The 13,186-nt window shown below is 44.4% G+C and overlaps 1 pseudogene; it reads right to left on the bottom strand.

Annotated features, from left to right (window-relative positions):
• Positions 1-280: 280 nt before the first annotated feature.
• LOC139417598 (probable N-acetyltransferase family 8 member 5) lies at positions 281-6,247 on the bottom strand (annotated as a pseudogene).
• Between the last annotated feature and the right edge of the window lie 6,939 nt (positions 6,248-13,186).

The following is a 13,186-nucleotide window of genomic DNA, read 5'->3' on the forward strand; positions in this document are numbered from 1 at the left end:
TGCAGTGCATCTCCTCCTCATGGACTGCACCAGATTTGCCAGTTCTTGCTGTGAGATGTTACTCCACTCTTCCACCAAGGCACCTGCAAGTTCCCCGAACATTTCTGGGGGGAATGGCCCAGCACTCACCCTCCAATCCAACAGGTCCCAGATGTGCTCAATGCGATTGAGATCCGGGCTCTTCGCTGGCCATGGCAGAACACTGACATTCCTGTCTTGCAGGAAATCACGCACAGAAGGAGCAGTATAGCTGGTGGCATTGTCATGCTGGAAGGTCATGTCAGGATGAGCCTGCAGGAATGATACCACATGAGGGAGGAGGATGCCATCCCTGTAATACACAGAAGCCAACACGAAAGAAGTCACAGTCCTTGCAGAACTCCATAACCTTCTGAGCCAGTTGGGTGCCATGGCCTGTTTTGCGGCACTCAAACGATACAATCAATTGGGGTACCTCGCCGTAACTCTCTCTTGTCTTGGCCTATCTCGTCGACTTCTTCAAATGGCCCTCCGTTCCAGCCATCTCCCCTTTCGTCCCCTCTCCTCTTTCCCACCACCACCACCACCCCAGCCACCTTGGACTTGCCGTTTACCTCTGCCTCCGCCACCCAGAAGCTGTTGTCTGAGTTGTCCAGGAAGCTGGCCTGGATGCCGGCCATGTTTGTGGTCAACCTTCTCAGCCTGTAGCTCTCATATATTTCACAGCAGCAGTAGTAGATAAGACCAGACCCTGCTCCTCCAAAGAGCAATGGCATGAAATAGGAGCTTCCGCCCAGCACATAGCCTGCCATGGAAATGCTTAGAGTCATACCGATTTGATCCGGGCGGCTCATGGCCTTGAAGAAAGCTGGGTAGACATGTTCCAGAATCCCATTGTGAAAGAGTAAGATGACGGCGTCTTTATCCTTGGCATGGTACTCCCGGATCGAACCCTGAACTGTGAGAAAGAGAAGGGGGAGGGTTCAACTCAATGTGACTTATCTGCCTGTTTTTGCAATGAGAAAATACAGCTGGATTTTTTTCACAATGGGATCACATAACAGTGGGTGAAATAAAGCAGTTTTATAGAAAAAGTCACTTTCAACTTAGATTGATACAATAGAAACCAGGGAATTAAATAATATACAAAGTGGCATATGAAATGTATATTGCCAAAAGTGACATTATGAATCATACTTTATATATAATCATGACGATAAGAAACAACAATGAGATGCTACAAACATTGACAAATTAAAACAATACAAACTATCACTTTGGTCAATGTAGATAATTTTTCGAGACAACAGATCCTGCTGAGAAAACATTCAGTACCAGTCAAAAGTTTGGACACAACTACTCATTCAAGGTTTTTTCTTTATTTATACTATTGTTGACATTGTAGAATAAAAGTGAAGACATAAAACTATGAAATAACACATGGAATCATGTAATAAGCAAAAAAGTGTTAAACAAATTCAAATATAATTTATATTTTATATTAAAAAAATAGACACCCTATGCCTTGATGACAGCTTTGCACACTCTTGGCATTCTCTCAACCAGCTTCACCTGGAATGCTTTTCCAACAGTCTTGAAGGAGTTCCCACATATGCTGAGCACTTGTTGGCTGCTTTTCCTTCACTTTGCGGTCCAACTCATCCAAAACCATCTCAATTGTGTTGAGGTCAGGTGATTGTGGAGGCCAGGTCATCTGATGGAGTGCTTACACAGCCTGGTGGAGTTTTGGGTCATTTTCCTGTTGAAAAACAAATGATAGTCCCACTAAGCACCAACCAGATGGGATGGCGTATCGCTGAAGAATGCTGTGGTAGCCATGCTCATTAAGTGTGCCTTGAAAGGACAGATTTCCACCAGTCTAATGTCCATTGCTCGTGTTTCATGGCCCAAGCAAGTCTCTTCTTATTATTGGTGTCCTGAAGTAGTGGTTTCTTTACAGCAATTAAACCATGATGGCCTGATTCACGCAGTCTTCGCTGAACAGTTGATGTTGAGATGTGTCTGTTACTTGAACTCTGTGAAGCATTTATTTGGCCTCTAACTTATCCTCTGCAGCAGAGGTAACGCTGGGTCTTTCTTTGCTGTGTGCCACGTCTGCCACGTCTGGGAATCATCATTACGCACTCCTCGCACTCATCATTACACGCACCTGTGAATCATTATAATTCTCATATGGACTCCATTACCTTCATAATTTCTTATATGTCACTCTCCCAGGTTCATTCACCAGTTGGTATTGTTCTTGTGTATCGGCGTTCAGCCTTATGTTAGTGTCGTGTTCTTGTTTTTTTTGTTTTATTAACTTCTTTGGGGTAGGGGGCAGTATTTTCACGTCCAGATGAAAAGCAAGGCCAGAGTAAACTGCCTGATCCTAGGATATACATATTATTAGTAGATATGGATAGAAAACACTCTTACGTTTCTAAAACTGTTTGAATGATGTCTGTGAGTATAACAGAACTAATATGGCAGGGAAAAACCTGAGAAAAAAATCCAACCAGGAGGTGGGAAATCTGAGGTTTGTAGGTTTTCAATTCTTTGCTTATCCAAGATACAGTGGAAATGGGGTCATGTTGCACGTCCTGAGGCTTCCACTAGATTTCAACAGTCTTTAGAACTTTGTTTGATGCTTCTACTGTGAGGTGGGAGAGAATGAGAGGGGAATAAGTCAGAGGTCTGCCAGAGAGCCACGAGCTGGTCACACGCATTCACATTGCTTTTTTACAGACAAAGGAATTCTCCGGTTGGAAGATTATTGAAGATTTATGTTAAAAACATCCTAAAGATGTATTCTATACATCGTTTGACATGTTTCTACGGACTGTAATGGAACCTTTTGGACTTTTCGTCCGTACTTTCCGCTGGACTTGCACGCGCGTCGTGAGTTTAGATTGTGTACTGAACGCGTGAACAACAAGGAGGAGTTTGGACATAAATGATGGACATTATCGAACAAAACAAACATTTATTGCTGAACTGGGATTCCTGGGAGTGCATTCTGATGAAGATCATCAAAGGTAAGTGAATATTTATAATGCTATTTCTGACTTCTGTTGACTCCAACATGGCGGATATCTCTTTGGGTTGATTTGTCGTCTAAGCGCAGTACTCAGATTATTGCATGGTTTGCTTTAAAAAACTAATCTGACACAGCAGTTGAATTAAGGAGAAGTTTGTCTAAAGTTCCATGTATAACACTTGGATTTTCAACAACATTTATGATGCCTATTTCTGGAAATTGATTTGGCTCTCTGCAAAATCACCGGATGTTTTGGAACTACTGAAGGTAACGCGCCAATGTATACTGAGATATTTTTTATAAATATGAACTTTACCGAACAAAACAAACATGTATTGTGTAACATGAAGTCCTATGAGTGTCATCTGATGAAGATCATCAAAGGTTAGTGATTCATTTTATTGATATTTCTGCTTTTTGTGACTCCTCTCCTTGGCTGGAAAAATGGCTGTGTTTTTCTGTGACTTGGCTCTGAACTAACATAATCGTTTGGTTTGCTTTCATCGTAAAGCATTTTTGAAATCAGACACTGTGGCTGGATTTACAACAAGTGTATCTTTAAAATGGTGTAAAATACATGTATGCTTGAGGAATTTTAATTATGGGATTTCTGTTGTTTTGAATTTGGGGCCCTGCAGTTTCACTGGCTGTTGACGAGTTGAGACGCTACCGTCCCACATACCATAGAGAGTTTAAAACGTTGCACCTGCTTCCGACTTACTGCCCTATCATTGCAGAATACCAACTCAAAATATGGAAGCAGCAGGACAACCGGACATCTCCCAGATGATCTTTGTACAAGGTGACCTCCTTCTTCAACACCATGATCAGTTGGCTCAACTGTGGACGGCCATGGAAGAGGTTCTCCGCAGACTACAATGTCTCAACAGTAGAGGATATTCTAGAGCCAGTCTACCCAGCGAATCAGCACACCAGCCCACTCAGCGATCCTCTCAAGTCAGTGATGCTCGTCTGACCCTCCCAGAGAAATATGACGGGACACCATCCAAATGCTGTGGCTTCCTCCTTCAGTGCTCCCTCTATTTCACATCAGATGTGACCTCCCACCACTGAGAGGTCTAAGGTTGCCACCGTTATTTCTCTGCTGACTGGGCAGGCATTGGAATGGGCTACGGCCATCTGGCAGAGGGGAGAGGAGGAGTTTGTGTCTTATGAGGGGTTCATGGCTCTGTTTAACCTCTCTAGGGTAGGGGGCAGCATTCAGAATTTTGGATGAAAAGCATGCCCAAATTAAACGGCCTGCTACTCAGGCCCAGAAGATATGATGTGCATATAACTGATAGATTTGGATAGAAAACACTCTAAAGTTTCCAAAACTGTTAAAATAGTGCATGTGAGTATAACAGAACTGATTTAGCAGGCGAAAACCTGAGAAAAATCCATTCAGGAAGTTTTTTTCTTTTTTTTTCTATTCAATGCCATTACAGTATCCATTGACTTAGGACTCAATTTGCAGTTCCCATGCCTTCCACTAGATGTCAACAGTCTTTAGAAATTGTTTCAGGTTTGTATTCTTATAAATGAGGGAGTAAGACCAGTCTGAATGAGTGGACCCTACCGTGACCCAGAGCTTTTTCATGCGCAATGCCGAGAAAGTGCATTTCTTGTTTACATTTTATATTGACGATGTTATTGTCCGGTTGAAATATTAGAGATAATTTAGGCTAAAAACAACCTGAGGATTGAATATAAACATCGTTTGACATGTTTCTATGAACTTTACGGATACAATTTGGATTTTTTGTCTGCCTGTTTTGACTGTGTTTGAGCCTGTGGATTACTGAAGAAAACGAGCTAACAGTCATATTCATATTCAGTCATATTCACACACACACACAGATTCACGCATCCCTGCACTTTACGTACACCTACATACACCTTACATTATGATACTTTCACACCTCATTCCTTTTCTTTGTTTAAAGTTAATAGTTTTGGTTTATAATAAAGAACCTTTTTGATTGGCCTATATCTGTTGTTCGTGTCCCCTCATTTTTGCCATAGGCTATGAGCCAGCCTGTGACACTATGAACTTTACGGATACAATTTAGATTTTTTTTCTGCCTGTTTTGACTGCATTTGAGCCTGAGGTTTTTGGATATAAAGAGACTTTATCGAACAAAATTAACATTTATTGAGTAAATGAATGTCTTCTGAGTGCCACCATATGAAGATCATCAAAGGTAAGGGATTAATTTTATCTCTATTTCTGAGTTTTGTAACGCTTCTGCTTGGCTGGTTACGGTTTGTAATGATTTGTCTGCTGGGATATGTTCTGGGCTAGTTATGTTCTGGGCTAGGTATGCTTTCGCCGAAAAGCATTTTATAAATCTGACACTGTGGTTGGATTAACAAGAAGTTGATCTTTAAACCTATGTAAAATATGTTTTGTTTTCAAAATTTTTATAATGAGCATTTCTGTTGAGTGTCTGTTTCAGCTCCAACAGGGGAATCAGACAGCTGCTGAGTATGCGCTTACCTTCCGGACAGTAGAAGCCTCCAGTGGATGAAATAAGCCAGCGCTCAGTACGTTATTTAGAAGAGGTCTGCACGAGGAGGTCCAGATGGAACTGGCCTGCTGAGATGACATCCTCACCCTGGATGCACTCTTTGCGATGGCCATCTGTCTGGATAACCTAGTCTTGGAGCCTCGACATCTACATCGCTTCTCTCCCTCCTTCGGCGAGTGTTTGGGATCAGAGCCTTATCCCATGGAGGCAGAGGTCACTTCCCGCGGCGGAACGATGCAGACGGATGCAGCTGGGTCTCTGTCTGTACTGTGGCCAGGCAGGTCACAAGTGCCAGCGGTGTCCGTTACTTCAGAATCCGGGATCCACTAGAGCAGAGGGACAGTCACGTGATGGTACATCCCCTGGACCAGGAGTGAGTATTCCATCTACTGCTGTTCCTGTTAGACTCTTTTCAGAACCCATCACTCTGGCTGACTGTCCCTTATACCCTGTGTCCACAGCTTTAGTGAATTCAGTCGCCATGGGGAACTTTATGGATCAGACTCTTGCCTCCTCTCTCAACATTACTACCTACCCGCTCTCCTCTCCTTTTCCAGTTCAAGGTCTGGACTGTCGGCCTCTAGGATCCGGAACCATCACACACATCACCCAACCACTCAACCTCACCATGGAGCCCAATCACCAGGAAAATCACCAGGAAAACATCCCCTTCTTCATCACCAGTGCACAAGATCATCCTCGGCCTACCTACCTATCGCCATAACCCTACCATCTCTTGGTTGAGGATGAGAATCACCGATTGGTCACCCGAATGCCGGAAGACCTGCTATCCTGTCCCCTGTGGTTCCACGTTGGTTGAGAGTCCTGTGGTTGCCCTCCAGCTCAACATCCCAGAGGAATATCAGGATCTAAGTGAGGTATTCTCCAAGACCTGTCTGCCTCCTCATCGCACCTGGGACTGTGCCATTGACCTGTTTTCCAGTACTACACCTCCGCACAGATGCATCTACCCTCTGTTAGTGGCTGAGACCCAAGCCAATGAGGACTACATTCAAGGGGCACTCCAACAGGGTTTCATCCGCAGGTCCACTTCCCCTGCGTCGGCTGGTTTCTTCTTTGTGGCCAAGAAGGAGGGAGGTTTATGCCCTTGTATCGATTATCGTGGACTCAATGACATCACCACAAAGTATAGGCACTGTCAGCCATCGAGCAGCACCGTGGCCCCGGTTCTTCACCAAACTGGACCTGCATAGTGCCTACAGTCTCATTCGCATCCTGGAGGGGGATGAGTGGAAGATGGCGTTCAGCACACTGTCTGGTCACGTCAAGTACTTGAATACCCTTTGGCTTAGCTAATGCTCCGTCAGTGTTCCAGGCATTCATCAACGAGGTGTTCAGGGACATGCTCGGATGTCAGATGATTGTGTAGATGATTGTGATCTTCTCAACCAACCTGGAGGATCACATCACTCATGTTTGAGCAGTCCTGGAACTCCTCTTGGCTAACCACCTGTTCATAAAGGCAGATAAGTGCCAATTCCACCAGAGGGCTGTTTCCTTCTTGGGCTACCAAATCAGCCCCCAGGGAAGGAAGATGGAGGACAAGAATGTAGATGTGGTAAGGTCATAGCCAGTCCCAAACACCATCAAAGGGTTACAATGGTTTTGGGGGTTTGCCGACTTTTACCTCCGCTTCATCAGGAACTTCAGTGCCATCGCTGCCCCTCTCACCTCCCTCATCAAGGGTGGGCCTCGTAGGTTGGTTTGGTCTCCAGCAGCCGACCAGGCCTTTTGTCTCCTCAAGGTGTGTTTTACCTCCGCCCCCTTGCTAAAACACCCAGATCCCAAGCTACCTTTTGTGGTTGAGGTAGACGCATCAGAGGTGGGTGTGGGGGCAGTTTTGTCACAAAGACAGGGGGACCCACTAAAATTGTATCCTTGTGCTGTCTTCTCCAAGGAACTGTCCCCCGCGGAGAGGATTTACGCCGTCGGTGATCGGGAGCTCTTGGCAGTGAAGTTGGCATTAGAGGAGTGGAGACACTGGCTGGAGGGTGCCAAGTGTAATATTTGTGTTGTGGAGAAATGACCAGGCAGGAGACGGGAGTACCGTTAGTTTTCGTTTAGTCAAAAAAAACCTTGTGCTCTACAGTTCGCGGCATTCCAGTGCGCATGTGCATTTCCTATTAGGTGTAGTAACGTAACACTGCCGTAATGCATTACTGCTTAGTAACAGCACAGTAACTAATATATTCTAACTAATATAAACAGATGAAGATCCCAGATACTACACTCCTCCCCCATAGTGTTTAACTCCCAGAGAACAAGGTAAATATGTTAGGTAACTACTAATGCAATATCTGAACAATGCATTCTTAAACATTTTTCAACTACTGGGTTGAAGCAGACTTTTCAGAGCCCAGCACAAATCCAGGGGATTATTCTGCCCCGAAGATGGAGTTTGTGTCCTAATAACTAACCCAGGTAATGTCCTTTTTCTTTCCTTTTATCTAGGACATGTTAAAGTGTTTGTTTTATTGTCCGTTACCTCCTTAACCAGCTCAACTCACAGGTCAAGCTTTTGAGGTGCCCTTCGCTGCCGAATAGGATATCTCCGCTCCTCCTGGGCTTCCTGTGGTGGGCCAGGTTCGAGTGGAAGGTCAGGCTCTGTCTCTCCCGTACGTCCACAGTCAGGAGAATAGTCCTGGGGGTCGTTATTGTTCTTGTTCTCTCGGCATGTCTCTGCTGGGGCGTTGGACCGTAGCAGATGATCCACATGAACGTTGACCTGGCGATGACCAATTTGGACTTGGTAAGTCAAAGGTCCTCTGCGTTGCAAGATCACACCTGAGTTCCACAGGCGCTTGGGGTGACTGAAATCACGTACCATCACCCTCTCTTCCTCTTTGAATTCTCTGACAGTCTTTGAGTGTCTGTCATGAGCTTTCTTCTGCTGTAGCTGGTGCTTTGCCACAGTGCTTGACAAGTCTGGTTTCAACAATGTCAGGTTTCAACAATGTCTCCGCTGCTCCGTTTGATGCCGGATGGTAAGGTGGTGACAGGATGTGCCTTACTCCGTTGTTCTTGAGAAACATTTCAAAATCGTTTGACGTGAACGGAGGGCCATTGTCCGATACGAGCTCCTTGACTAGTCCAAAGGATGCAAACAGGTGTCTGAGAAGATTGATGGTCTTCTCAGCTGTGGTCAGTTGAGTAGGGAACACTTCCATCCACTTGGAATGGACATCAACGACAACAAGGAAATGTTGCTTGTCAATTTCGGCGTAATCCACATGGATGCGTTCCCAAGGTGTAGCAGCCCAGGACCATGGATGAAGAGGCGCAGTAGCAGGCTTGTTGCGAACAGCTTCACAAGGTGAGCAGTGGCCTACATGCTGTTGAATGTCCTGATCCAGTCCAGGCCACCACAGATAACTGCGAGCGAGTGCTTTCATTCAAGTGATCCCTGGATGTCAGACCGTGGCCCCCATTTCACATCCCAAGTACGGAGGACCTTCTTGGAGAAGCTCGGTCATGGTTAGCCTCACATCCGGGTATTGGCTTCAGTCTAACGGGCAGGTGGAGAGAATGAATCAGTTGCTGGGGAGGTTCTCGAGGAGTCACTGTCAGGACTCCTCATCAGCAGGGTGAGTGGGCACGTTTCCTTCCTTGGGCAGAGTATGCCCAGAAACCTCTACGTCACTCCTCCACTGGGTTGACCCCCGTCCAGTGTGTGTTGGGTTTCCAGCCGGCCCTGGCCCCGTGGACCCCGGGCTAGAATGTGGCTCCTGCGGTAGATGAGTGGTCCCGGTGTGCGGAGGAGGTGTGAAACAATGCGCACATGAGACTCCAGCACGCTGTCCATCGTCAGAAGGAACAGACAGACAGTCAAAGCAGTGAGACCCCTGTGTTCCATCCTAGGGATCGTGTCTGGCTCTCTGCCAGGAACCTCCCACTCTGCCTGCCCTGCAAGAAACTGAGCCCCCGGTTTGTGGGGCCATTCAAGGTTCTCCGGAGCGTCAATGACGGGACATACAGGTTACAATTACCCAGTCACTATCGTACATCTCCCTTTTTTCATGTCTCCTTTCTCAGGCCCCCCAGAGGAGCGGTGTTGGGTTCCAGGGGAGGACATTCTGGACCCCAACATCATCCGTGATTTCCGCCTTCACCGACACGCTCCCCGGGGTCGTCCCCCTGGTCGGTGTCATCCTGCGGCTAGAGCCGCACGTCAGGGGGGAGGGATACTGTCACGTCTGCTTCTGCTCCTCCCCTCCGGCGTACGACGTCGCCAGAGTACTAACCACCGGTCCTGGGATTCATCATTACGCACACCTGGACTCCATTATTAACTTCATCATTTCTTCCCATTTATGTAAATTTCCCAGGTTCACTCACCAGTTGATATTGTTTTTGTGTATCGGTGTTCTGCCTTATGCAGTGCCGTGTTCATGGTTTTGTTTTATTAAAACGTTTAACCTACTTCCGACTCACCACCCATCATCACACTGTGGCGGTCCTCATGAGAGCCAGTTTCCTCATAGTGCTGGTTTTTGCGACTGCACTTGAAGAAACTTTCAAAGTTCTTGAAATGTTCCGGATTGACAGACCTTCATTTCTTAAAGTTATAATGGACTGTCATTTCTCTTTGCTTATTTGAGTTATTCTTGCCATATTATGGACTTGGTATTTTACTAAATAGGGCTATCTTCTGTATACCACCCCTACCTTGTCACAACACAACTGATTGGCTCAAACGCATTAATTAAGAAGGAAAGAAATTCTACAAATGAACTTTTAACCAGGCACACCTGTTAATTGAAATGCATTCCAGGTGACAGGTGACCTTATGAAGCTGAAGGCCAAGAATGCCAAGAGTGTGCAAATGTCATAAAGGCAAAGGGTGGCTACTTTGAAGAATCTCAAATATAAAATATATTTTGATTTGTTTTAACACTTGTTCGGTTACTACATGTGATATTTCATAGTGTGGACATCTTCACTTAGAGGATAGTAAAAATAAAGTAAACCCTTGAATGAGTAAGTGTGCCCAAACATTTGAGTGGTACTGTATATGTAAATGAACAGTTCAGTGCTATTACATGTCAATGTTATTGACCCATCACTCATACACTCCCTGTCTAACCATACATTAGTATCAACTAGCACTGGTAGTGCACACAGAAAAACACATGACTTATAGTTATTTTTCTGGGCCATTTTGTGTTCTCTGTTTCCTTATCTTCACTCTGCTACAATTCACCTTCTCTTTCTGTGAACTTTAGCCACAGTTTGTGGTAAGTACAAATTCACAAAGCAGCTGCTAATTAGGCTGAGCATGATCTGTCGCTTTTTCACTCACACACACACACACACACACACACACACACACACACACACACACACACACACACACACACACACACACACACACACACACACACAGTCACATGTACACACATTGCAAATTCCTATGTACCTCAATGACTTTGTAATTTGTGTCTCTGTGTGTATGACTTCTGAATTGCCTCTATTTTATTGAATTTAATATTCTATCCATGAAATGCATGAAATTTACTGAATGAGAAAGTACGATGATTAGGCAGAATGTGTAATTGTAATAAATCACCATCTAAACTATTACAGGTTTGTATCAAATTATTAAATAAGGCCTATTGATTTAACTAAGGAACCATTTCATTTCTCCCTCATTAATGGAAACTGTGAACAAACGTTTAAATAAGTGATAAGTGAAAGTAATTTAAGTATGAGTCTCTCTACGTTTACATTTGAGTAATTTGGTAGAGGCTCTTATCCAGAGCAATTTACAGGACAAATTCGGGTTAAATGCCTTGCTGAAGGACACATCGACAGATTTTTCACATAGTCGGCTCAGGGATTCGAAGCAGTGACCTTTTGGTTATGGGACAATGCAAGGCTACCTATAGACTATCATTCACTTTAGATACAGTGCCTTGCGAAACTATTCGCCCCCCTTGAACTTTGCGACCTTTTGCCACATTTCAGGCTTCAAACATAAAGATATAAAACTGTATTTTTTTGTGAAGAATCAACAACAAGTGGGACACAATCATGAAGTGGAACGACATTTATTGGATATTTCAAACTTTTTTAACAAATCAAAAACTGAAAAATTGGGCGTGCAAAATTATTCAGCCCCTTTACTTTCAGTGCAGCAAACTCTCTCCAGAAGTTCAATGAGGATCTCTGAATGATCCAATGTTGACCTAAATGACTAATGATTATAAATCCAATCCACCTGTGTGTAATCAAGTCTCCGTATAAATGCACCTGCACTGTGATAGTCTCAGAGGTCCGTTAAAAGCGCAGAGAGCATCATGAAGAACAAGGAACACACCAGGCAGGTCCGAGATACTGTTGTGAAGAAGTTTAAAGCCGGATTTGGATACAAAAAGATTTCCCAAGCTTTAAACATCCCAAGGAGCACTGTGCAAGCGATAATATTGAAATGGAAGGAGTATCAGACCACTGCAAATCTACCAAGACCTGGCCGTCCCTCTAAACTTTCAGCTCATACAAGGAGAAGACTGATCAGAGATGCAGCCAAGAGGCCCATGATCACTCTGGATGAACTGCAGAGATCTACAGCTGAGGTGGGAGACTCTGTCCATAGGACAACAATCAGTCGTATATTGCACAAATCTGGCCTTTATGGAAGAGTGGCAAGAAGAAAGCCATTTCTTAAAGATATCCATAAAAAGTGTCGTTTAAAGTTTGCCACAAGCCACCTGGGAGACACACCAAACATGTGGAAGAAGGTGCTCTGGTCAGATGAAACCAAAATTGAACTTTTTGGCAGCAATGCAAAACGTTATGTTTGGCGTAAAAGCAACACAGCTGAACACACCATCCCCACTGTCAAACATGGTGGTGGAAGCATCATGGTTTGGGCCTGCTTTTCTTCAGCAGGGACAGGGAAGATGGTTAAAATTGATGGGAAGATGGATGGAGCCAAATACAGGACCATTCTGGAAGAAAACCTGATGGAGTCTGCAAAAGACCTGAGACTGGGACGGAGATTTGTCTTCCAACAAGACAATGATCCAAAACATAAAGCAAAATCTACAATGGAATGGTTCAAAAATAAACATATCCAGGTGTTAGAATGGCCAAGTCAAAGTCCAGACCTGAATCCAATCGAGAATCTGTGGAAAGAACTGAAAACTGCTGTTCACAAATGCTCTCCATCCAACCTCACTGAGCTCGAGCTGTTTTGCAAGGAGGAATGGGAAAAAAATTCAGTCTCTCGATGTGCAAAACTGATAGAGACATACCCCAAGCGACTTACAGCTGTAATCGCAGCAAAAGGTGGCGCTACAAAGTATTAACTTAAGGGGGCTGAATAATTTTGCACGCCCAATTTTTCAGTTTTTGATTTGTTAAAAAAGTTTGAAATATCCAATAAATGTCGTTCCACTTCATGATTGTGTCCCACTTGTTGTTGATTCTTCACAAAAAAATACAGTTTTATATCTTTATGTTTGAAGCCTGAAATGTGGCAAAAGGTCGCAAAGTTCAAGGGGGCCGAATACTTTCGCAAGGCACTGTACCAACACATCTGAATTAGGATACATAGGCTACAATAGTGAATGTTTGAATGGACAGTAACTCAGAAATACTTGCAGTCGGTAAACAA

Source organism: Oncorhynchus clarkii, chromosome 9 (genome assembly GCF_045791955.1).
Source record: "Oncorhynchus clarkii lewisi isolate Uvic-CL-2024 chromosome 9, UVic_Ocla_1.0, whole genome shotgun sequence".
NCBI classification, from domain to species: domain Eukaryota; kingdom Metazoa; phylum Chordata; class Actinopteri; order Salmoniformes; family Salmonidae; genus Oncorhynchus; species Oncorhynchus clarkii.